Source organism: Crinia signifera, chromosome 11 (assembly GCF_055691185.1).
Source record: "Crinia signifera chromosome 11, ASM5569118v1, whole genome shotgun sequence".
Classification (NCBI taxonomy): domain Eukaryota; kingdom Metazoa; phylum Chordata; class Amphibia; order Anura; family Myobatrachidae; genus Crinia; species Crinia signifera.
The window spans coordinates 28416384-28441821 of NC_139227.1; the positions used below are offsets into that span (position 1 = coordinate 28416384).

Sequence of the window (25438 nt, forward strand, 5' to 3'; positions counted from 1 at the left end):
GGAACATTTCTAAGCCCGTGCCCGGCTCTCCTTCCCCTCGCAGGCTTCAGCAGGACTGGTCTGTGGTGGGGTGAGGAACGGTTGGGTTACGTTTGTGTCCTTAATTCCGTGCTTCCAGTCGCTTTCTATCCAGAGGGCCTGCTGCTGCCATCTGCTCATAGCCCAACATCCATGCTTTTGGCACTAGGTTTGTTCCACATCAGGGCGCAGTTTTGGCTACTGGATTGACCTGCATAAGTTAGTTTGAGCTTTGTCTATATATACACATGTTCTGTATTATGTTTCTACTAACTCATATACAATTTCTCTGTTTTGTAATTACCACACGAGATTTAGTCTCTGCCCTCTTATCGGGGAATGGTACACTTGTACAAGTTTATTCCGTAGAAAGATATACGCTCACCTTTACGTTTATTTAGTTGAACTTAAAATTCTAGTAGGTTGTTTAAGGTTAGCTTGCCTTGTTTGAAGGGAAATCCTTTTTTTCCCCCCCTACAATTTGGGAGGTGGGAGAGTGGCCGCTACCCCCCACACTCTCCATATACCCAGCCGCCTGTTAGTGTAGGCTGGTTTAGATCCCAAGTGGGATCTTCTATCCCCATTTAGTTTAGTCATGTCTTGTTTTATTTATTTTATGGTCTTGTTTCTGTCCATATATATGTCCATATTTTTAATCACCACTCATATGTCAGGTTACTACTACCCTTACCTCAACGCGCTCTGTACTCTTTGCCCTTCTGTCCTAGAATATGGTTAAGGTAGCATCTTTAAATGTTAAGGGGTTGAATTCCCCCCAGAAGCGAAAATTGGCGCTGAATTATTTTAATAAACTCAAAGCCCAGATAGTCGCACTACAGGAGACACACTTCCAAAAAAATAACCCTCCCCTATTTACAGATCATAGATACCCACATTGCTTTACTGCCAATGGGCCAAACAAAAAAGCTGGAGTGGCTCTTCTCATAGCTAGGCATTGCCCTTTTGTCCTGTCCTCCCAATATGCAGACCCTGGCGGGAGATTTCTGATATTGACGGGTCACCTGGACAATGTCGAAGTGACTTTGGCCTCCTGCTACGCTCCTAACACTAAGCAAGTGTCCTTCTGCAGAAGGTTCCTGGGTGCCCTTCAGAAAAGAGCAAAAGGGGCCCTCCTCATCCTAGGGGACTTCAATATGGTTCTCGACCCCACCCTAGATAAGTCAAAACCACTACACTCCTCTAGCTATATCAGACAACGAGATTGCTCGGCTAGCTTCCGCAAGGTCCTAGCAGAGTATGATCTCTTCGACTTGTGGAGAGCAAAACACCCCTCTGAGAGGGACTACACATTCTATTCACATGTTCATCGCTCATACTCACGCATAGACTTGGCTCTGGTTGACAAATGGTCCCTGCCCTCGGTCCGTAAAGTTGATATCCTGCCAATTACCTGGTCTGATCACTCCCCTTTGGTGATCCTATGGGATGTAGCTGAACGTAAGGTTGCCCCGGGCCCTTGGAGGTTGAGCGCCTTTCTTCTGACTCAGCCAGAGGCCCAAAAAGCTATTCAAACTTCCCTAGATCTCTATGTTGACACTAACCGCAAGGAAGACACGTCCGTTTTTGTACACTGGTGTGCCTTAAAGGCCGTCCTGCGGGGTTCAGCAATACAAACAGCAGCTAGACTCAAAAGACAATACAAACAGCGATTTGCTGATGCAGAACTTGAGGCGACCAAACTGGAAGCTGCCCATAAGGCTGATCCCTCAAATAAAGCTGTATACACCAAACTCCTAGCCGCCAGGGACAAGGTTAACTCCTTTTCTCTTGCTGAGGTACAGCGCAACTTGCACCGGCTCAATCAAAAATTTTATCTGCTTGGAAATAGAGCGGGCCGTCTCCTGGCCCGTAAACTTCGAGGTCGTAGTGCGACTGAACGCATCCAAGCCATACATACCTCCAGAGGTGCCAAAGTTACAGACCCCACAGCAATAGCTGAAGCTTTCGCTGAGTACTACGCTCAACTCTATAACTTAAAAAATGACCCCAACACACCCCAACCCTCCCTATCCGACATTAATGAGTTTCTGCAAAACCAGTCCCTTCCCTCTATAGACCCGGCTGCCTGCGACCTTCTTAACACACCTTGGTCCCTAGGTGAAGTGGAGTCAGCTATAGACTCCATGCCGCTGGATAAGGCCCCTGGCCCAGACGGTTACCCTTCCAATTTTTATAGGACTTTTAAAACTAAGGTGGCCCCTATATTAGTTTCGGTTTTTAATGAAGCCTCCTCTACCACCGCTTTTCCCAAAGAAATGCTTGAGGCCCGCATTATTACTATCCCGAAACCTGGTAAACCTCCTACCAAGGTACAAAATTATCGCCCCATTGCCCTCCTTAATGTGGATATTAAACTATATGCCAAGATGATAGCCAATAGAATATCCCCCCTATTACCTAAATTAATTAACCCCGACCAAGTAGGCTTTGTACTGGGCAGACAAGCTTCGGATAATACGCGTAGAATTATTGACATTATAGAATACTGCCAGACACATAGACATCCCCTCTTGGTCCTGTCGCTCGATGCTGAAAAAGCATTTGACAGACTACACTGGGTTTACTTGAGTTCCACCTTACAACGCTTTGGCTTCTGTGGAAGGATGCTTAGCTCCATCATGGCTCTATACTCAGCCCCAGGCGCAAGAGTGTTAACGAATGGGTGTTTTTCTTCACACTTTAACATCACAAATGGTACACGTCAGGGTTGCCCGCTTTCCCCCTTGATTTTTGCTCTGGCGATTGAACCCCTGGCTGAGTCTATTCGCTCTCAGGACCTCATCCAGGGCCCAGTTATTGGGGGTATTTCACACAAGATCAGCCTATTCGCAGATGATGTCCTGTTGTGTCTTGTAGATCCGGTATCTTCTCTTCCCCACTTACATAAGATTCTGGAGGCTTACTCTAAGATTTCGTACTACAAGCTAAATACCACTAAAACAGAGGCTCTCCCACTAGACCTGTCAGATAATATGGTAGCTAGCTTGAAAGTAGAGTATAAATACGCTTGGAAAACTAAGTCGATTAAATACCTAGGTATTAATTTGGCCAGGGACTGCGATATCATAGATGCTAACTATGATCCCTTGCTACGCGCTTTCGATATCCTCACTAAAGACTGGTTGATGCAGGAGGTTTCTTGGGTAGGACGTATCGCTGCAGCAAAAATGGTACTTCTGCCCAAACTGATGTACATCTTCCGCACAATCCCTCGACCATTCCCACCTCTTATCTGCAACAAATTTGATAAGCTGCTGTCCTCTTATATATGGAAGGGGGCTAGACCTAAAATAGCAAAAACCACACTGACTATCGCTAAAGACGAGGGGGGCGTAGCATACCCTGACCTGGAGAAATACCACTCAGCTTGTATCCTGAGCCAAGCTAGAGATTGGTATACGACAGACAGCAACAAGCCCTGGGTTGCGATTGAACAAGCTCTAATGTTCCCCCTTCTCTTACCAGACTTATTGAGATTACCAACAGCAGCTACTATACCTCAGATCAATTCCTGTAGAGCGGCCCGCACAACTCTCTCGGTTTGGCACAGGTTAGTCTCTACTGACACAGACATCTGCTTACCCTCCCCACAATTATCGTTAACGTCCTTGGCGGCCCTAATTCCGGACTTAAATGTAGGTCCCTGGGTCCCCCTAGGTTTACTGTCAGTACAAGACTTCCTTGTAGATGGAAGGGTAGTGCCCTTTTCTCAACTGCAACAGCAATACCAAGTCTCGAAACGAGACTTCTACAAATATCTACAAATAAGACATTGGCTTAGTAATTTCCTGCCTAAAGCCCCGCTTAAGCTCTGCATACCTAAGGTCTTGGTGTCCTTCTTCGATTCTACAACCACAAAGGGAGGTATTTCTCGCTGGTACAGACACATGATCTCTATAGGTTCAAATAAGAGGTTCCCTTCTCAGCTTCAGTGGGAAAGGGATTTGCCAAACACTTTCTCTGAAGAGGTTTGGAGATCCATTTTCAGCTCCTGTTTCAAAGTGTCAAAGTGTGTTAACCACTCGGAGATGTATTATAAGCTGGTCCACAGAGTTTACCTTACCCCAGACCGACTCCATAGGTTTTGGCCATCGGTCTCCTCTCTGTGCTGGAGGCATTGTGGGGGGGTGGGGAACATTTTACACATCTTCTGGTCCTGTCCGGCCATAAGCTCCCTATGGAGAGAAATTTTTCTCCTTATAGCTAAAGTACTCAACCAATCTATCCCTATGAACCCCCTAGTCGCACTCTTTCACTACTACCCAGGGGTGTTGCCGGCTGGCGACAGATACCTCCTTGGCCACATCTTAATAGCGGCTAAGGCATCTATCGCCCAACTTTGGAAGTCCTCAGATCTCCCTAGTATACAAATGATTGAAAACAAAATACATAAGCACTTCCTATTCGAAACCTCAGATATAGCTTATTCCTCCAAGGCATCTTCTATTCACATTAAGTGGTTCAGATGGTCTGAATACAGGGAACGGCAAGGATATTCATGCGGACGCAGCACTTATACAGATCTGTCAGTGCTGAACTAGTTTAGCACTACCACAAGGTCGACACTCCCTAACATAACCCTAGTCTATCTGGCCGCTTAGTTTTTGGGGCTTCGACCAGCAGCTTCTGATTGTCCACCATTAGACAGAATGATATATTGCCTTAACTGGTTATACCTGACATGTTTCACAGGTGATATATACACATCTACGTTAATTTTTTTTTTCCTTGTCATATTGTAATGTACTGTATTGTATTTTATTTCATTCTATTACTCAAATGTTTATTTTATCTTTTATTTTATTTCAATTTTTTTTTTTCTTTTTCTCCCTGATATATGTATGTAATGTTCTTATGTATGTTTTGTGATCCATTCAAAACTTCAATAAAAACTTAAATATAAAAAAAAAAAAAAAAAAAGACAAAGTTGTATTTTTCTATCCTGTTGATAGCTGGAATCCGCCTGACTCTCTACTTCAGAAATACACTGCTTGCTTTCATCCATTACCATTTTGTGCACTTATTCTGTGACCTCTCAGCTCATGTTTGCCATTGTCTCTGCCCTGCAGTTAAGCTTCCTAAATATAAACTTTCTAAATTCAGTGTAATCGAAGACACACAGGCTTCCAACGATTTCAGTTATTGTGTAGCAGTGGTATAAACATTTTGTCTAAGTGATGCCGGGGAAATGAAAAAGAGAGAGGATTGTCAGATAAAGTATTAGCAAGAGTTTAGCGATATTGTAGTAAATGAAAAGGCTGGTAAAAATAATCATAACAAAAAATATTAACTCTTACCACAGCAAATGAAAAATAAATGTGCTGTCTGTGGCGCTGGACAGGAGAAAATGGTTACAGTTACATTGTCCTTGGTGGCAAAAGAAAAAATAGTTACAACATTCCTTGTGTTGTAACCAGCAGAGTATAGCTGCTGCACAGTCCCAGCTGCTACAATCATAAGAGGAATATCTGCACAGTCCCAGCTGCTACAATCATAAGAGGAATATCTGCACAGTCCCAGCTGCTACAATCATAAGACGAATAGCTGCTTTGTCCCTTCTGCTGCAATCACTAGAGCAGGCATTCCCAACCACGGTCCTCAAGGCACACCAACAGAGCAGGTTTTGTAGATATCCAGGCTTCAGCACAGATGGTTTAATCAGAATCCCTCAGATACTAATTAAGTCACCTGTGCTCAAGCCTGGATATCTACAAAACCTGCACTGTTGGTGTGCCTTGAGGACCGTGGTTGGGAATGCCTGCACTAGAGGAATAGCTGTACTGTCCCAGCTGTTGCAATCACTAGAGGAATAGATGCACTGCCCCAGCTGCTGTAATCACAAGAGGAGTAGCTGCACTGTCCAAGGTGCTGAAGCAAGCAACAAATCATGGTAACACTGTCCAAGGTGCTGATATACACAGCACCATAAAGGCGGTGTTGCCAGTGGTCTGAAACTTTATTGTATTTTTTTTATATGCATCTATCTGTCATACTAACAGTTCCATGATCCGCTAACTGTGACCTACTACTACACTATGACTACTACCAGGGGTGAAAGTTCATCTCATTGACGGAGAGGCAAGTTTGGTGCCTCCCCTCTTAAAAATAAAAGGGAACACAAATATGCTGTGTGTGTGTGTGTGTGTATGTATGTATGTTTGTATATATATATGTATAACATATGTGTTACAAAGGATTGATTCACCGCAAAGATAGACCAGTCTCTCTGCTCCATCACTAATCCCCCACAAGACTCTTGCCGCCTCAGTAGCGGATTACGTTATTAAATCCAATTAAGTAGGTTACGCCAACATGTTTCATCTCAGGACTTCCTGTCCGTGGTCTGGAGTCTGCCGATGCAGCACTGATGGATTTTATTTGGAAAGAGCTCAAGTAAATTGAGACCTAAAACGCAGGATCTTTTCTGAGCAGTACCAGTAGGGAACTGTCCTGTCTCCTAGGCCCTTATTCTGATCGGTGCGTACTTTCCCGAATTCTTTCGGATCGCGTTTTTTAGCCGTCTGCGCATGCGTGGGGAACGCCATGCGCATGTGCCATGCATGGTCTCCGTACTTGTTCTCACTAATACCGTACAGAAATGTGCACCGCAATCACTCGGCCAATATGGGCGTGTTATGGGCGTCATGCGGAATGACACAGGGGCGTAGTTTCAAAGTGGGCTAAACTGGGCGGAAACATGGGCGGACACGGGGGAGTACACTTATTTTGGTAGGCGTGCATTCGGATAGCACACCGAATGCACGCGAACAAAAAGGGAAGAAATGTGCGGTGTCCAAAAGGCTAGTATTGCTTAGCGGACACCACTCGGTCATGCGCTAGGCAATCGGAACGCCTAATCAGGACGGACGCACCTCAACCAATGTCAGCTGAACACAATACAATCACCTAATTTACTCATTACTTGTAAAATACACGCTTCTCACTGCTTCAATTGAAACCAATGCACCTTAAATGGACCATTACTAAACACACACATATATGCTGCATTTTTCACACACTTTTACACTGCAAATAATGAACACAACTTCATATTAATAATACTAATACACATGTCACTTCTGCATGTATCAATTAATCCAGACATTTGGGGGGCAAAAATAACATTTATTAAATCAACGTAGAAAATATTTTCAAAACCATCACAAAATAAATGGTACCATAACAGGACTAAACGTAAATAATATATAATAAATAGCCACAGCAGAATCATTAGGAACACATCAGGTGGCTTCACAACAAAAGTAGAGCACCAACACTTCAAGTACAGCACACAGTAATGCTAGGCCAAACAGGGGAACCAAACATGACATTTGAACCGCGGGCAAATGTGGTGACCCTCGGCACGGAATTTGACACAGGATGCTGACACACACAGCTCAATGGAAGATTTGGGAAGACATAACGGTGGAGATTAATGGGGACACAAGTTCATTTGCGGGCACGTTTGCCCCTGGCAGGCTCCTTGCCACGTGCAGCAGCTCTTCGGCCACGGCCACGCTCAGATGGTGGGTCACGTGGAGCACATGCTGGGGAGGGGGGGGATGTTCTTCCCCCTCTGGCAGCAGGGAGTGATGATGTTGGGACTGCACCAGAAACGGGTGACATTAGGACCCTATTGCTGGTAACTAGCTCCACCATAAGTTCATTATGGCGGAGGAGTTCATTTTGCCGCAGGGCTTGATCAGCCAGCACCTGCAGGCTAGCAGCAATAGCCTGCATGCTCGCAGCAATACTCTGCTGGCTGGTGGTCAAACCCTGCAGCACCTCCTCGGCCCTACGCACCCGCTCTGATGCCGACTCTCCCTGCTGCACAATATTTTCAAGCACATGCCCCCACGTGGACAATTCAGCCGTGGACATTGCCGCCTGCTGCTGCACGGGCCTGCTACTGGGGCCAGGTGGCACGGACTCCACAACCTCCTCAAGAGATTCTTGACCAAGCGGTGGGGATGCTGTTGAAAGAGAAAATACCAATTACCACACATTCCATGCAAAATTCAAAACATCTACTTATGGCCTGGCAAATAATTACCTTCAAGCGTAGAAGCCATCACTTCCGCTGGGGACTCGCTGTCTATGGTGCTCACCCCCCGGACCTCCTCCACTGCAATGCAGCACTCGGCCATCTGTTCCAGGGGGGTGAGCTGCAGCTTTGAAGGCATGGGGCCAGCCCCAGAGGTGTGGCTGTGTTCCCACCGCTGGGTCAATTTCTTCTTGAGGTTGCCTTTGAAGTCGTGCCACCTGCAATCAAAGTGTACATATTAATACATGTCACTCCTCATGTTTGCTGTAGCACCCATTGCAATCTGAAACATAGTACAACATGTGCCTACTGACACCAAACTTACATTATATTCATTTAGAAAAACAACCCTTAGAAGATACAACCACAGTCACCCTACAATAACTATCAATTCAATGTCATGGCAAACATGTCTGTGCCTCCAAGCAACGTGACCAACCATTGACCAACTCCATCTAATATTGAATGTAAACATTACTGGACTTGTACTGCTCAAATGTAACACACATGTACTTGCCTCTTCTTAACGTGCTCCGCCTCACGAACTTGTGGAGCCACCGCATTAATCTCCGCCGTTATCTCCTCCCAGATCTTCCATCTCCTTGTGTGTGTCAACTTTACCGGTGGGCACTCGATCAAATCCCGTGCCCGGGTCACCAGGATGGCAAGCTTCTGCGGTTCATATGCCATGTTTCTGGTGGTTGGTTCCTCTGTTGCCCGATTGCGACCACGGCCACGACCACTGGCACCGCCACTGGCACGGCCACGGCCACCGGTTGCTGTACTTGAAGTGCTGGCCAGGCTACTCTGTTGGGAAGCCACCTGCTGTGTTCCCAATGATTCTGCTGATGCTGAGGATGGTCCAGCTGCCGATTGGCCTGATGTTGATGGCCCATCTGGCTGCTCTGGGTTGAGGGGGACATAGGTGGTGTTGGACTTCATGCGGGCCAAGAGGTTCTGCACCACCTGTTCTTCCTCTGACTCTGAGCCAGCCATGTTTGCCACAACTGTTTGCCTTTCTAGGACAACTTTAAATACTATTTCTGTAATTGGCGTTAATCAGCTGCAACCTGCGTTCCGTACGGCCGCGTTCCGTACGGCAGCGTCAACCGTGCAGCGCATACGGCACGCCCCTTGCTGTGGATAAATATTTCTCAAAAACCTGGCAAACTGAGTAAGTCTGATTTAGTAGCTAAATGCAGATTTGAACACCAATGACAAAATAAAACTGAGGTCACACATGAAATGTATATTTGAATGTACATCTGTACTGTGCACTTGTTTGGTATGTAGTACAACTGACACTACCCATTCCATATGTAAATCCAGTCCACCACTTAGGCACAAGTAATCAGTGCTAGCATCCAAATCACATGTGAAAGCACTCCAAATTCAGGCTGGATGCTAGCTACTTTTCATTCCACCTCTGTAGTATGGGCCAGTAGAAGGTAAGTGTACACATGGCAGCATGGCCTAATTTTGGGAAAAGGTCTGCCACTATTTGCTATGTTTCTGCTGCATAGCTTTCATTATAAAATAGCTGTTTAGTACCTTGTTGAGTTAGGTGTAAGTGTCTAGTGTTTAGTACCTTGTTGAGTTAGGTGTAAGTGTCTAGTGATGCAGACTATTTCACCTGTTGCTTATACCCATGTTTGGTGAATGTTATAGATTATATATAATGTGTTTCCATCTTATTTTACACTGTCTGTTTAGGATGGGTGTGCGATGCAATGGGTTAGCCGTCTGTTCGGGCGCATACACGCTCTTAGTGTAAAAATGAACAATAAAGTTAATACCAAATATCACTCTGATCAACCAATGACAGCACATGATTGTTTGATTTGTGCCATTGCTAAGATGGCGGCCTATGGCAGAGCAGCACCTTTCTCGCCAGCGGAGCTGAGGACACTGGTCTCCGTTATGGAGACCAGGCTGGGGCGGGCGGGCCCATTTATAACGAACCGCCAGAAGCGGAATGCTTATGCGGTGGCCCGCCGCCGCATATTCGCACGTACGCAGGTGCGGCGGACCATCGCACAGCTGGAGCGGCGGTGGTCCGACTTGAGACGTCGCCAGCCGGATTTGCTCCAGCAAATCAGGGCCAGCATAGCGAGATGTGAGTGTTTATACATTAAATGGCCATTTGTACATGATTGCTTACATGACCTTATTTAAGGCAATAAGGTCACCAGCCTGATCATGAGTGAAACATGGCATACACTATATGTGTGCTACTTCCTGTTTGACACCCTGTAATGGTGATAAAATATGTCATTGTGTAGGATTAATGTTTGTGATGCTTACAATGGCCCAAATGTCACAGCATACCTGCCATGTTACAGGCTGTGTTTTGTAAAGGCCACTAAGGAGCTGTTTGGCTGTACAATTATCAGTACTTATAACCTTTGCATTTATAGGTTGATAAGGCTTAATACAAATTACCACTAATTGGCACTTTTTTGTTTTTTCCCAAACACAGCACGGGAACGAGCAAGACAGGCCCGAGAAGACTCAGAGGCCTCCCAGGCCCAGGAGGATGCGGAGGCAGTAATGGCGGAGGAGGTTGCCATTGAAGAAGGGGTGGCGGAGGAAGTGGAGGAAGAGGAAAGGGAGGAAGTGGAGGAGGAGGGGTGGGCAGCGGAGGTGGTGGCAGTGGAGGACGAGGTGGCAGAAGAGGAGGAGGTGCCACATGTGGAGTCCACAGAAGAAGAGGAGGCCTGTGAGGTGGTGCAGGCACCAGAAATTGGTATGTATAGATAAAGATTCATTATTCCTTTTGTCATCTTCTATTTGCTTTGTAGCACTGGTGATTCAATTGTTTTTTTCTATACTATAAAGTGATAAAACAAACTGGGTAGCAACAGACACACTTAGGGGTTAGATAGGGTGGCCAAACCATCCCTTTCATCCTGGACACATATTAATGACACAGGTTGTGCGGATGGCTTTCATGTCGATTTTAAGTGCCACTGAACCTGTGTAGTTAATCTGTATCCTGGAAGAAAGTGATGACTTGCTCATGTAAGGGTTACATGTCTCTGCTGCAAGCATACAATCTGTAGCCTCATATAGGTGAGTAGAGTTTACTGGTGATTGATCTTTGTAAACTAGATTCAGTATGGCATAAATGGAGTATGGACAGGCGTGGCTTAGACTGGAGTAACAAGTGGTCAGTGCCCCTGGGCCCTCCTCTAGCTAACCACCCCCTGCGGTCTGCATGTATGTTTAGCACCATAATTGTGTGTTGATTTGGTCTTAGTAATGCTTTTGAGCATGGGAGTGGGTTAGTGCTGCAGCTTCCCCTAACTGGCATTATGACAATGATTTCTGGAGCAGACCATCAGCAGGCAAGCCATGCTTGATTGCACCAATGTACTGTGCATTCCTGAGAGTTGTGTAACTACCCTGCCAGGCTCCATCATATAACAGACACTGAACTTTTTTGCAGAATTGTGATTGGTGCAGCGCGTGACATGCTTCTCAGAGCTTAGTCATGGGTGGGTTTGGATTGAGAAGGAGCAGTATGACTGTGAGGTGTTCTACAGAGTAAAGGGTATAGGGCAAAAATCAGGCTTTCCATGTAGTATGTATGCATGTATGTATAGGTGTATGTGTCATATATATAGTTATATATGTGTCTCTATATATATATATATATATATATATATATATATACATATACACACACACCTGTCACGGTGCATGTTTAAAATTTAGGTATGACTATGTTAAATGTATGCCTGAATATCATTAATCATTTTTCTATTTTGATTTGATCCACAGATGAGCCAGCACAAACAAGCACAAGAGGGTCTCCGTGGGGCCCTCTTACGGATCAGAGGCCACTTGCGGCAGGTGCTGAATGAGCTAGACAAGCTCGTTGAGGGGGACTTATAATTGGCGGTTTTTTTGAAGTTGTAAATAAAAAATGTTATGTTAATAAATTGTTTATTACAGTTCGAAGTTGTCTGTGTGTTTATTTAAAATGGGAAAGTATATGTGTAACTTGTTTAAAATATTTTAAATTCTAAAAATGTATATAGATGTATGTTAGGGTCACATGCTGTAAGGGTTAATGTGTGTAATGAATGTAGTAGGAATGTGGTTCAGTATAGATTAGCATTTAATTGATTGAAATAGATAACAATACCTTTTTAATGAGGTTGCCTAATTGCCTAAGTGGGTCATGTGATCGCTGTGTGTACTCTGTAAAAAAGTGTGGTATTTAGCGTAAATACTCCGCATCGGTGCGTACGGACAGCTTCCCGTACGTTCTGACGCTGTAAGACCGTGCTTACGCGGGAAGACCGTGCAGAATCTGTACGTGTCCACCGCACACGCACGGTTTGTATGTCGTCCGTACACACGCCCTGTTCTTAAAGAGTGAGTCCGTCCGAATGCGGAGGACTTGTGGGCGTTTCTACGGACGTTGGCCGTACGCCACCGCACAGCGTGGCGTGCGGACCGCACCGTAAGAATTCGGGAAAGTACGCACCGATCAGAATAAGGGCCCTAGTGCAGGTGTTTGCAGAGCCCCTGGGATAGAGCCGATTAAATATGAAGCAGTGCACCGCAGAGGTCATCGCAAGATCATCGGTCACACTTGGATCCGACTGTGAACCTCACAGGTGCTGCTGTACATGTAGGCGGCTTGTAGCCAGGAAGGAGGCAACTCCATAATCATAGACACATTTCTCTACCAAAATTAAAGACAACACAAAAATATATATTTACTCAATAATAGAAACAGAATTTAATGGTAGATAAGACCCACTTGGCTCATCTAGTCTGTCCATGTACATACTTGGTCAGTAGGGTTCATTTTTTATTTGGAATCCATTTAACTTACCAGTATATTTTTGGGTTGTAGGTAGAATCCGGAATACCCGGAGCACACCCAGGCAAGCATGAGGATTTCAAAGTATACAAACTCCTCTCAGTTAGGGCCATGTTGGGAATCAAATCCATGACCTCAGTGCTGTGAGGCAGTAATAACAACCATTAAACCATCCATACTGCCCAATGGGTTCAGTGATAGATTGTCCCCCACCAGCATTTTAATACTTGTAAATAGCACTATCTCCCTACCTTTTGTATTATATGTGATGCCCAGGCTGGGCTTACCCTGACGCGGACGCATCTGATGTGACCAGTCAAAAATGCCCACTGTGTGGTGGCTGTAAGATCTTCTAGCAGCATCCACTCTACAAATGAGCACCCGGCCTCTCTGCTTTCCCAGTCAAACTTCAGAAGATCTTAATAATTAATGGACAATAATTCAATCAATTTAACACAACAACAGTAAATTAAAAACTCTCCCTAGTACCAACTAAAATAAAACATAAATACCGATTACAATAAAAGGTTATTGGTGTTTATGGTGCCTTTTATTTCTGCTAATTAGAAGATGGAGGCACCTAATGCAGCCTTCATTGATTTCTTTGTAAGAGCTGGCGATATAAAACAAAGGAATGTCAGCACCTTACAGGAACTACGCTTTCAGACCTTGTGCAAGTTCTGTTTTTAAAAGGATAATTATTTTGTGACAATAAACACCCCCTTAGGTGAACAGTATAAAGATTTAACCCTTTTAATTGTTTGCAACTGAGAAATGTCTGCTGCTGAGTTAAAGTAAAAAAATAATTCTATCTCTATATTACATGTCGAACCTGGATCCTGAAGTGCTGTATTCTTTTACTTTATTATTCAACTCTTATGGGACCTGGACTTAGCCACTAGGCAGCAATCAGGATCCTAAACCAGAGTAAGGTGTATTGGAAAATCAACATTTCAGAATTTTACAGCCACTGTCCTCAGGGTACAGAAGAGAAAAAAAACGTTACTCACCTAAAAAGAAGGAAAACATGAAGGGCAGAGAGGCATAATATAATAATAATAATAATAATAATATCCTAAGAATCTCTCACTCTCTCTCTCTCTCTCTCTCTCTCTCTCTCAAAAGAAAAAAACTCTACTTGCAAATGTTTTCCAATTCTAATTATTAACTTTAAGGTGCATACGCACGGTACGATTTTATTGACCAACTTTTTTGACCAAAATATCTTTCAGTAGGAACGACGAATGATGATGCGCATACCTGCCAGTTGTTCATCAAGGTTGTTCGTCAACTGTGCATGCATCTTAATTTGGATAGCTTTCAAAAAGAGCCTATAAACTGTAGCTAGATCTTTCTTCTGTCGTCAATATCTTTTTTTCAACATCTTTCGTCCAGGACACTGGGTTCATGGGAAATGTCTTTCAACAAAATTGGTCCAAAAAATTGTACTGTACAGTGTGTATGCACCTTTAGAATAGTGCATCTGCATTTTTCCTCTTTGTGTGGCACTAAAAGTCTCAGCAGAGTAGCTCCTTACATGTAGTTAGCGTTTACAGCCTAGAACCCTCCCCTATATATATATATATATACTATATTGCAGAGTAGGAGACTGCAATTGTCCAAACAATTACAAATAATGACAACTGGGCAGTACGGATGGTGTAATGGTTAGCATTACTTCCTCACAGCACTCAGGTCAAGGGTTTGATTCCCACCATGGCCCTAAATGTTTTTGGAGTTTGTATATTCTCCCCGTACTTGCGTGGGTTTCCTCTGGGTGCTCCGATTTCGTCCCACAATCCAAAACTATACTGGTAGGGTAATTGACTCCCAACAAATTAACCCTAGAATGTCTGTGTGTGCGTGTATATGTGGTAGGGACTAATATGAATGTTCAAATATTCTCTGTAAAGCGCTGCGGAATATGTGTGCGCTATATAAGAAACTGTTAATACATAAATAATAAATATATGAATAGTTCATTACTGTGCATTTGTTAATACATTTGTTAATACACACATAGCAAAATTGATGGTAGAAATGAACCGGAGTGACATTGAGCAGTTGCACAAGAACAATGCAATGGATTACATACAGCTCTAGATAAAGGGAACTGTGATTTAGGGGATCATTCAGGTTGGTTTGCAAAAACAAACTCCGGTACTTGTTTCCTAGCACGGCGCCCATCGGGGTTGATCGCATGCCTTAAGTTAAGGTATGCAATGGACACGATTTTCTGTCAATTACCAGGCTTAATTGCCGCAATGACAAAATCACTTAGATCGCATTCCATTATAATGGCATGCGATGCGATCAATGCGATTTTACATAGGGAACAATGTAAAAAGGGCCAATGTGCCCTTTTTTTGATTGTATATGGCCCCTCATGGGTATTAAGTCTGGTTAATGGTCCCCCACTGTTGACGCCAACCCGAAGCGTGGCGAGTGCAGCGGTACGCATCCTCCGACCTTTTCATACCCCACTATCCACGTCGGCGTGGAGTTGATTTTGTAAAGTGTGGCAAGCGCAGCGAGCCACCAAGCCCGAAGCGTGGTGAGCCACCGAGCCTGAAGCGTGGCGAGCGGACGCGTATACCTGTGAAGTTATGCGCGTCCCCTCGCGGGGCTCGCCACGCTTCGGGCTCGGAGGCTCACCACGCTTCGGGCTCGGTGGCTCGCTGCGCTTGCCACACTTTATAAAATCAACTCCACGCCTACGTGGATAGTGGGGGTATGAAAAGGTCGGAAGACGCTTACCGCCGCCGCTCGCTACGCTCGCCACTCTTCGGGTTGGCATCAATAGTGGGGTGGCGTTAACAATGGGGGGGGCATTTCACCCATGAGGGAGGGTTAGCAATTAAAATTGGGTTTTTTGGGGCTTTTTACATTGGAATCAATGTAAAATGGGTCTCAGGGACCATTTTACATTGATTCCAATGTAAAAATCGCATCGCATGCGATTTGGTTGCATGCGATGCGATCGATGCGATTTTTTCAGCCGCGATCAATGCAATCAAAATCGCGGGCGCCGTGCTAGGAAACAAGTACCCAAACTCCTCCTTTAATGGTCAAAATTATGTGCACTGCAGGTGGGGCAGATGGAACACATGCAGAGAGAGTTAGATTTGGGTGGGGTTGTACTTCAAACTGAAATCTAAATTGCAGTGTAATAATAAAGCAGCCAGTATTTACTCTGCACAGAAACAAAATAATGTAACTCTCTGCAAATGTTACATCTGCCCCACCTGCAGTGCACATGGTTTTGTCCAGTAAAGAAGGAGTTTGCTTTTGCAAACCAACCTGAATCACCCCATTAGTTAGGCTCACTCTTTCTATTAACTAGGGTGAGTCGCAAAATATGCCTTTAGCTTCTAGATTATTTTTTTACTTTGTAAACTCCCTTCACCCCTATTTTATTCAATTAACACCGTACTCAAACTTAATTTACTTTCATTTTGAAGTGTCCTTTTGTTTGGATGGGTTATTTTATTATTTTTCACACATTAACAACTCTTCCTAATTAGCAATTGCAGCATATCGGTTTATGGATTGAACGCGAAGATTAATGAAAAGCAATGCTGTTTTTTTTATCCACAGTTTGAATTCAATTTTAATTAAACAATTAACCCTTTCCTTATTGCTGGGATAGGGAGGAGTAGGACATTTTCGAGCGAACATAAGTGCAAAGTTCAGGGGGGCTCAGGCTTTAAATACTGCGTTTGTCTTTTCCTTACGGCTGTTTTCTGTAAATTCACATTCCGAGGAATTCATGGTCTACTGGTCATTTTGACGTTTTCGCTTATAACTGTCCTTTTATTGTGATTTCAGTTTTTCTGGTTTATGCTACCAAAGTAGTTTGTGCCTTTCTCTGTTTATTTCACAAATGATATTTGCCCTTAGCATTTCTGTATTAGTTTGCTTCACCTATTGCCATTGTGCTTTTCCTCCCCAGTTGATGGTGACTTTGCGCACTGTTAGATTTCTTGGCGGTCTCTTTGACTGTTGGTGTAGTATATGAACCTGCCAGCATGGAGAGCCAAGTATTTTCAAGTATCCCCATTTGGTCTGCAGCGTACCTCCAAGGGTACACTTACCCCAGGTTGGGAATCACTGGCCCAGATCATCAGTACTTTGTACAAATGAAGCAGTTTCTCATTTGTATATTGTAGGATAGGCTGCTGGAGACGGGGGTCAGGGGTAGGTGCCAAGGAGATGGTTAGGGGTATTCTCATCAGATGAAAACAGGAATTTACCATTACTTGAGTGCCAGACCCAGAGGATGCCGACGCTGCACCAGGGCTCACTGTTTTGGTGACGTTCTAATCATGTTGACATTTCATCTCACATCGACTGTTCTTTTTTTGGGCGCAATATTTAACTAAACTTCAATGAATTGACTTGGCCGTATTTGTGATTATTTATACTAAAATACATTATTAGCAGATATTTTGGGGATCGCTCACAGCAACTGTGGCACTCAAAGGGTTAATATAGAAATAGCCCCAACCAGTGGCGACTCCAGATGTGGGACTGCAGCACCGTCCAAAATCAAACAGAGGAGCTACTAGCCCCCAAACGCTGCCAAACACCATTATCCGGGACTCACTGGCAGTTGGTGCGGTTCCACTACTTGAATTTTAGACTATGCTGCAGCCTCACTTTCCTACTCACCCAGAATGGCCTGGGAGGCTCTCGAAAATCACGTGGGATTGGCCACTCGGAAAAGTGGGCAAGTCGCATGCTCATTGAGGAGACGTGGACAGGGCGATAATGCCATTCACACTGAATTGCGCCAATGTAGTGCCAGTAATGTGGGTATTGTAAAGCGGTCAGTGGGGCCCTTATAATGTGATCCTTACTCCATGTCCCCTAATATGGAATAACGCCCCCCTGTTGCTCCGACCTGGCTGCTCCGAGAGGCGGAGAAAGTCGGCAGGCCCAACACGGGAGCAGCTGTAAATAGAATGACGACAGTATAATACAAGTCGCTTGTTATGATAATGTTCTCTCATTCTGCCTCGGTTGATGACCAGGCCTTGCCCAATAACAGAAAGGAAAACATATTTGTGTTTTGGTAGCAGCTTTATATCCTATGCACAACGCGATAAATCCTGATTTGTTTTGTGTTGTTTTGAATATGTTTCATGTGGTTGTGACAGGATGACGGTTTCATTCTCAGCATATTTCTTCTTTCATGCTACATTGCAATGAAAAAATGCATTAACCGAGACGCAAGCTCTAAAGTGAGCAATTAGAGGAGAGTCTGATTCTAAAATAAATAGCCCAATACAATATCGGAGGGTGGTTTGAAGAAGCGATATTTGGTTACAGCTTGCAGGATGTTACAGTGCTGTACAATCATTAATGGTTTTAAGTTTCAGAAACTTCCCACGTGCCAGGATAGAGAGCGGGATTGGATTACTATTCCCTTGTGCAACTTCCTAAGGAAACGGTTTGGATTTACAGTCTGCAGTGAGCCCTCACTGCAGAATGACGTTATCACACAGTTTGGGTCATTTCCGAACTGCAGAAGCATAAAACCACATCACAAAGATAAAGTCATACCAGCGACGGGCTGGGCCGCCGAATCGACCCTGGACCTCAGCACAGAGAAGGCTGCCGGACCTGCTAAGAGCCCAGCGGCGCTCTCTGTGCGCCGATCGGGAGGCGGAGCTTCCAAGTAATCTGCCTACCTGGCCATCGGCCCCTCTGGTATTTGCCAGAAGTGCCAGATGGCCAGTCCGGCCCTGTCCTCCAGCTGCGCCTGGTGTCACAGCAAAGGGTGTTTAGTAGCGGACCAAGATGGCAATGTGGTGTGTTTGCAGCCATCAATAGGAGTCAGGCATGAGTGCGTCTAGTTGGGCAATGAGTGCAGTAACAATATTTATATGTATGCAGAGGGATTATAGAAATGAGATATCAGGTTTGACATTGAGCATTTTCTGGGGCATATCCTGCCACTATGAGCACTTAATGAACAATGTACTCAATGTACACTGGTACAAGAGACTGGCAGGACATGGGCACGTCACAGAGATTGCACCTAGACACATTGGGGTCATTTTACTAAGATGGGAGATCTATTGAAGATGTGATGTTGCCCATAGCAACCAATCAAATACTATCTATTATCTTCTAGGAGGTGCTAAATAAATAAAGAAGTAGAATTTGGTTGCTATGGGCAACATCCCAACTTCAACAGTACTCCCATCTTAATAAATTTACCCCACTGGTGCATTAACCCCCTCCGCAATGACCCAGGTGTACCAGGTAGCTTCCCACTACAGTGATGTCAATGGCTGGGAAGACACTTGCTAGTAACAGAGCCAGATGTACACACATACACGCACACACACACACACACACACATACACGCACACACACACACACATACACGCGCGCACACATTTATTTATTAACAGACTCTTGTATAGCAGATTCCTTTGTGCTTTATTACTGGAAACAATAGTGATAACATTAAACAAAACAATTGGAAATCACTGTGAGAATCCACAACTGGGCAACAATAACAGACAGCCATAGGCCCCGCCTCCTGTCACTGCACGTCACTGCTTGGAACCAGTGGTTAGGGTCAGTGGTGCCTGCCACAGGTCTAGATTATGATGAGGAACCCTTATCACCGACAGATCCCCCCTCAGATTAGCGTGGCTTTCCATCCGCGGGTCTTCATTAGCCCCATCCCCAACTCTCTGTCTTTCCTTCCTCCTGGTACCCGCTTCCATTGGCACCTCAGAGAAGAAGGCTTTGCCTGGCACTGTAGCAGCTAGCTGGGGGAGATGTAAGAAGTGATAAGTGTGAAGAACTATATGACAGGGTTTAACTGGCCTCCAGGGGGGTGACGAGGAAACCCCCAGCAGTGTGACCCACTGTCTGGGGGCCCCTCCTCCTACTCTAAGGTCAGGTTCCAGACTATGCACTTGAATTACACATTATACATATGTAACATTATACAGCACAGGGCTACATGACAGATGTTCTACAGCGCATTGCTGTTATAAATCTGGTGCATTACCATGCATGCACTGGCAGTATTACTTATCAGTGGCCTCGGACCATGCATTCTCTAATGGTCAGCCATTGATGTATACTTATGATGTATCCAATGATCACACCAATGGCACTTACAGCAGTCCTATGACGGGGGTAGTTTCTGTGTCTGGCCATCCATGGCCTCCTATGCCTGCGGCTGTGGATCAGGCGCTGTCACTAATACGCCACCAACACTCATAATGGTGCCCACTGGGTGCACCATTATTCCAGCCACTACCAGCAGCCACTGGCCAGGAACACCAACTATATCCCTGACCCAATCACAGCACACACTCCCTCTACAGCATGCACCATGGGAGAATACAGAACAATTCCCTTATCACAAGAGGTGATTTTCACACTCAGTCAGAAGTAACCTTTTTGTGTCCTGTCCCATTACTTTGTTGGGAAACCCCCCTCTGTGTGTTTCCTGGTCTCTAATAATCTCCGGACTTGTTTCTCCATTCCCTTTATTCGACCGCCTCTTGCTCTATCTCCCAGCATCTCTCTCGTAGGAATCTCTGCCTGTCTCCTGTGGTTTAGGAATCTCTCCATCTCTCGTGGCACCTTGCTCTCACTACCGGGCCAGCTCCCAGAGACACCTGCTCTCCTGTCACTGGCAGCCTCAGCCGACATGTTATTGTGTATAATAGAGTGGCATTATAGCAGTAACTCCCCTCACACACAGACATCTGTGACAGTAAATAGATTAATTCTCTTCTTCCCATAATCCTTCCCAGAACAATCTTTGCCTTCAGTGCTATCACATGCGCCTCATCTCTGCCTTGTTGGGTATTTATGTGTTACATTTCGCAGTGTCTCAGATACCTGGTTAGCAGTGTTACATTTCGCAGTGTCTCAGATACCTGGTTAGCAGTATTACATTTCGCAGTGTCTCAGATACCTGGTTAGCAGTGTTACATTTCGCAGTGTCTCAGATACCTGGTTAGCAGTGTTACATTTCGCAGTGTCTCAGATACCTGGTTAGCAGTGTTACATTTCGCAGTGTCTCAGATACCTGGTTAGCAGTATTACATTTGAAAATGATATTGATCTACTCAGTGACATGTATTTGCTACAAAGGGGTGTTAATCCATTTGGACTCAATAAATATATATATCAAATGGTTTCTGAGAATGTAGCCTATTCCATCGCTGACAACTAGTGACGTCATTGAGACATACTGTACCCCCATATTGCTTCGTTTAGGCATTCCCAATGTGACTTGTGCCCCAATCCCGGGAGATGTACCCACAAGAGGTATGACCATATGTAGTTCTCTGTACCGTAGCCACACCCCTCTCTGTCATACGTAATCACTCTCTCTGTCATGCACACACACCCCTCTCTGTCATGCACACTCACTCTCTCTGTCATGCACACTCACCCCTCCAGTCATGCAGACACACCCATCTCTGTCATACGCAATCACTCTCTCTGTCATGCACACACACCCCTCTCTGTCATGCACACTCACTCTCTCTGTCATGCACACTCACCCCGCCAGTCATGCACACACACCCATCTCTGTCATGTGCAATCACTCTCTCTGTCATGCACACTCACCCCTCCAGTCATGCACACACACCCATTTCTGTCATGTGCAATCACTCTCTCTGTCATGCACACTCACCCCTCCAGTCATGCACACACACCCATCTCTGTCATACGCAATCACTCTCTCTGTCATGCACACTCACCCCTCCAGTCATGCACACACACCCATCTCTGTCATACGCAATCACTCTCTCTGTCATGCACACTCACCCCTCCAGTCATGCACACACACCCATCTCTGTCATACGCAATCACTCTCTCTGTCATGCACACTCACCCATCTCTGTCATGCACACTCACCCCTCCAGTCATGCACACACACCCATCTCTGTCATACGCAATCACTCTCTCTGTCATGCACACTCACCCCTCCAGTCATGCACACACACCCATCTCTGTCATGCGCAATCACTCTCTCTGTCATGCACACTCACCCCTCCAGTCATGCACACACACCCATCTCTGTCATGTGCAATCACTCTCTCTGTCATGCACACTCACCCCTCCAGTCATGCAGACACACCCATCTCTGTCATACGCAATCACTCTCTCTGTCATGTGCACTCACCCATCTCTGTCATGCACACACACCCATCTCTGTCATGTGCAATCACTCTCTCTGTCATGCACACTCACCCCTCCAGTCATGCACACACACCCATCTCTGTCATACGCAATCACTCTCTCTGTCATGCACACTCACCCCTCCAGTCATGCACACACACCCATCTCTGTCATGTGCAATCACTCTCTCTGTCATGCATACTCACCCCTCCAGTCATGCACACACACCCATCTCTGTCATACGCAATCACTCTCTCTGTCATGCACACTCACCCCTCTCTGTCATGCACACTCACCCCTCCAGTCATGCACACACACCCATTTCTGTCATGTGCAATCACTCTCTCTGTCATGCACACTCACCCCTCCAGTCATGCACACACACCCATCTCTGTCATACGCAATCACTCTCTCTGTCATGCACACTCACCCCTCCAGTCATGCACACACACCCATCTCTGTCATACGCAATCACTCTCTCTGTCATGCACACTCACCCCTCCAGTCATGCACACACACCCATCTCTGTCATACGCAATCACTCTCTCTGTCATGCACACTCACCCATCTCTGTCATGCACACTCACCCCTCCAGTCATGCACACACACCCATCTCTGTCATACGCAATCACTCTCTCTGTCATGCACACTCACCCCTCCAGTCATGCACACACACCCATCTCTGTCATGCGCAATCACTCTCTCTGTCATGCACACTCACCCCTCCAGTCATGCACACACACCCATCTCTGTCATGTGCAATCACTCTCTCTGTCATGCACACTCACCCCTCCAGTCATGCAGACACACCCATCTCTGTCATACGCAATCACTCTCTCTGTCATGTGCACTCACCCATCTCTGTCATGCACACACACCCATCTCTGTCATGTGCAATCACTCTCTCTGTCATGCACACTCACCCCTCCAGTCATGCACACACACCCATCTCTGTCATACGCAATCACTCTCTCTGTCATGCACACTCACCCCTCCAGTCATGCACACACACCCATCTCTGTCATGTGCAATCACTCTCTCTGTCATGCACACTCACCCCTCCAGTCATGCACACACCCATCTCTGTCATACGCAATCACTCTCTCTGTCATGCACACTCACCCCTCCAGTCATGCACACACACCCATCTCTGTCATACGCAATCACTCTCTCTGTCATGCGCACTCACCCATCTCTGTGATGCACACTCACCCCTCCAAGTTATACACACTTGCTCCTTTGTGCTATGCACACTCACTCTGTTATGTACACTCACCCCTCTCTGTCATGCACACTCACCATCCCTGTCATACACACTCACCCCTCTGTCATGCACACTCACCCCTGCCTGTCATGCACACTCACCCCTGCCTGTCATGCATATTGGGGACACCTGGTCATTAATCTAGAGCGAGCATAGAGTGCCAGCTATCGTTGAATATGTGTGTGTATGTGTATTGTAACCAGTCACCTGGAGGCAAGTTGGAGTTGTTGCCCCCAACCCAAATATATAGTGTGTCAACATTCACCTGTGTGTATCATCTCAGAGTCCAGCACCATTGCTTGCTGCAGCACCGGCAGGAGCCATCCTGTCCCCAATTGGAAGATGTTAGCAGGGCTCCTGGTATAGAGCCAATTAACTACAGGTGTGTCCCACATGTGGTGCTTTAAGTGCAGGTGCCCCTTCAGGGCTTGGAGCCCAGAGGCTGGAGCCTCCATTGCCTCTAGGATTATTCAGACATGGTCGCTGCTGTGTGATTTTGCAGAGCCCTGAGGTCAGATAGCCCTCGCCCCGCCAGAGTGCAATCCCGCCCTGTGCAGGCCTGCGAAATATCATTCTGATCGTCATACAGCTGCAAATCCATCCATTAAAGCAGCAATCATTTACACTGCAAAATCAAACTGGTTTTGCAGTGTAAATGATTGCCGCTTTAAAAAAACTGGAGATTCCTGACCAAATCTCTCACTTTCTGAACCTCTCATCCTATTAAATCTCACCCATAATTTTTTCGGTTTGGCGTTGCACATGCATACTGCAATCCGTACGCAGGTACAGTCATCAAAGATCGCCGTGCAAATTCCGCACAATAGTGATCTGATCTGAATCACCCCCTCAGCACGATGCTGGGCCTGTGAAGCCGCTGAGCAGCTGGGGTGCCTGCCTTTCCTCACAACTAGAGTAGACAGAGAGGCAGCAGCACTGTGATCACACAAGGCATATGCAGCCATCAGCAGTGTGTTACAGAATAAGCCTGACAGCGCGTTATCACCACCGCAGCGCCGTGACTCCGCTGCAGACGTTTTCAGACACTCAAAAATATAAGCGAGCCCAGGAGGTTAATAAAAATCTGGGATAAACAAGAAAACACGCAGTTTACAGTAAGTCGGTGGGGAGAGTTCAGCAGTAGAACTCGCATATGTTTTTTAAGGATCTAGGTCTCAGTGACATGATGAAAAATTGCAGCGCTGAAATGTATTGTGTATAAAGTGGGCCCATTATCTGCGCACAGCGGAGCTAGACAGTGTGCAGGCTCAGTAATCATTCAGATCGTCCATTGTATTTCTTCCCAGGCTGATTTATTATTATTATTATTTATTAACCGTTATTTATATAGCGCACACATTGGCCCTCTGGTTGAGGTTCGCAAACTTCTGGTTGATTCGCAAAGTAGCAATTTTTTGCTGCTTTGCGAGACAAATAACGCCTACCACATGAACGCTACACATCCATTCGCAGCTGTGCAAATATGTCCGAAACCCATGGTAACAGGCGCACCATCTAATGATTTTTACATTGGGCACCAGTTATCGCAAGCGCCGCATAGCCCAGGACTAACTCGGTTCTAGTGCGATGAATACAGACATATCCTGTCTGAAGCTGCCTGTATACACCCTCCCCTAAAACACTCCGGCACGCCCGCGTTTTCCCTGACACTGCCACTCCCAGAGGCCTACTTCCTATCAATCACCATGCGGATGGCGTGCGTAGAGATATAGTTGCAGGCTTTCGTAACAGGATGGCCTCACACATGTGTACTACTGTATGCAAGCGCAGGATATCGATAGTCGGCCACTGTGCGAACCCACATGCCGTACAGTTATGTCTAAATTGGCTCCTAAGACACTAAATAAAAATACTGTAAGCTCGGAGTGCCCCAGTCACCTCAGGCGTCCTGCGCTGCATGGCGTACGGACAACCATATTATTTATTTATTAACAGTTTCTAATATAGCGCATATATATATTCTACGGCGCTTTACAGAGAATATTATTACCAGTTATTTATATATAGTGCACACATATTCCATATGGCTGTACAGAGACTATTATTACCAGTTACTTATATA

At 45.6% G+C, this 25438-nt stretch overlaps 1 protein-coding gene across 4 annotated transcripts in view; it reads left to right on the top strand.

The window, feature by feature from the left end:
• LOC146046400 (serine/threonine-protein kinase Nek11-like) overlaps positions 1-25438 on the top strand; it is a 243622-nt gene that overhangs the window by 213909 nt on the left and 4275 nt on the right. The window lies entirely within an intron of this gene.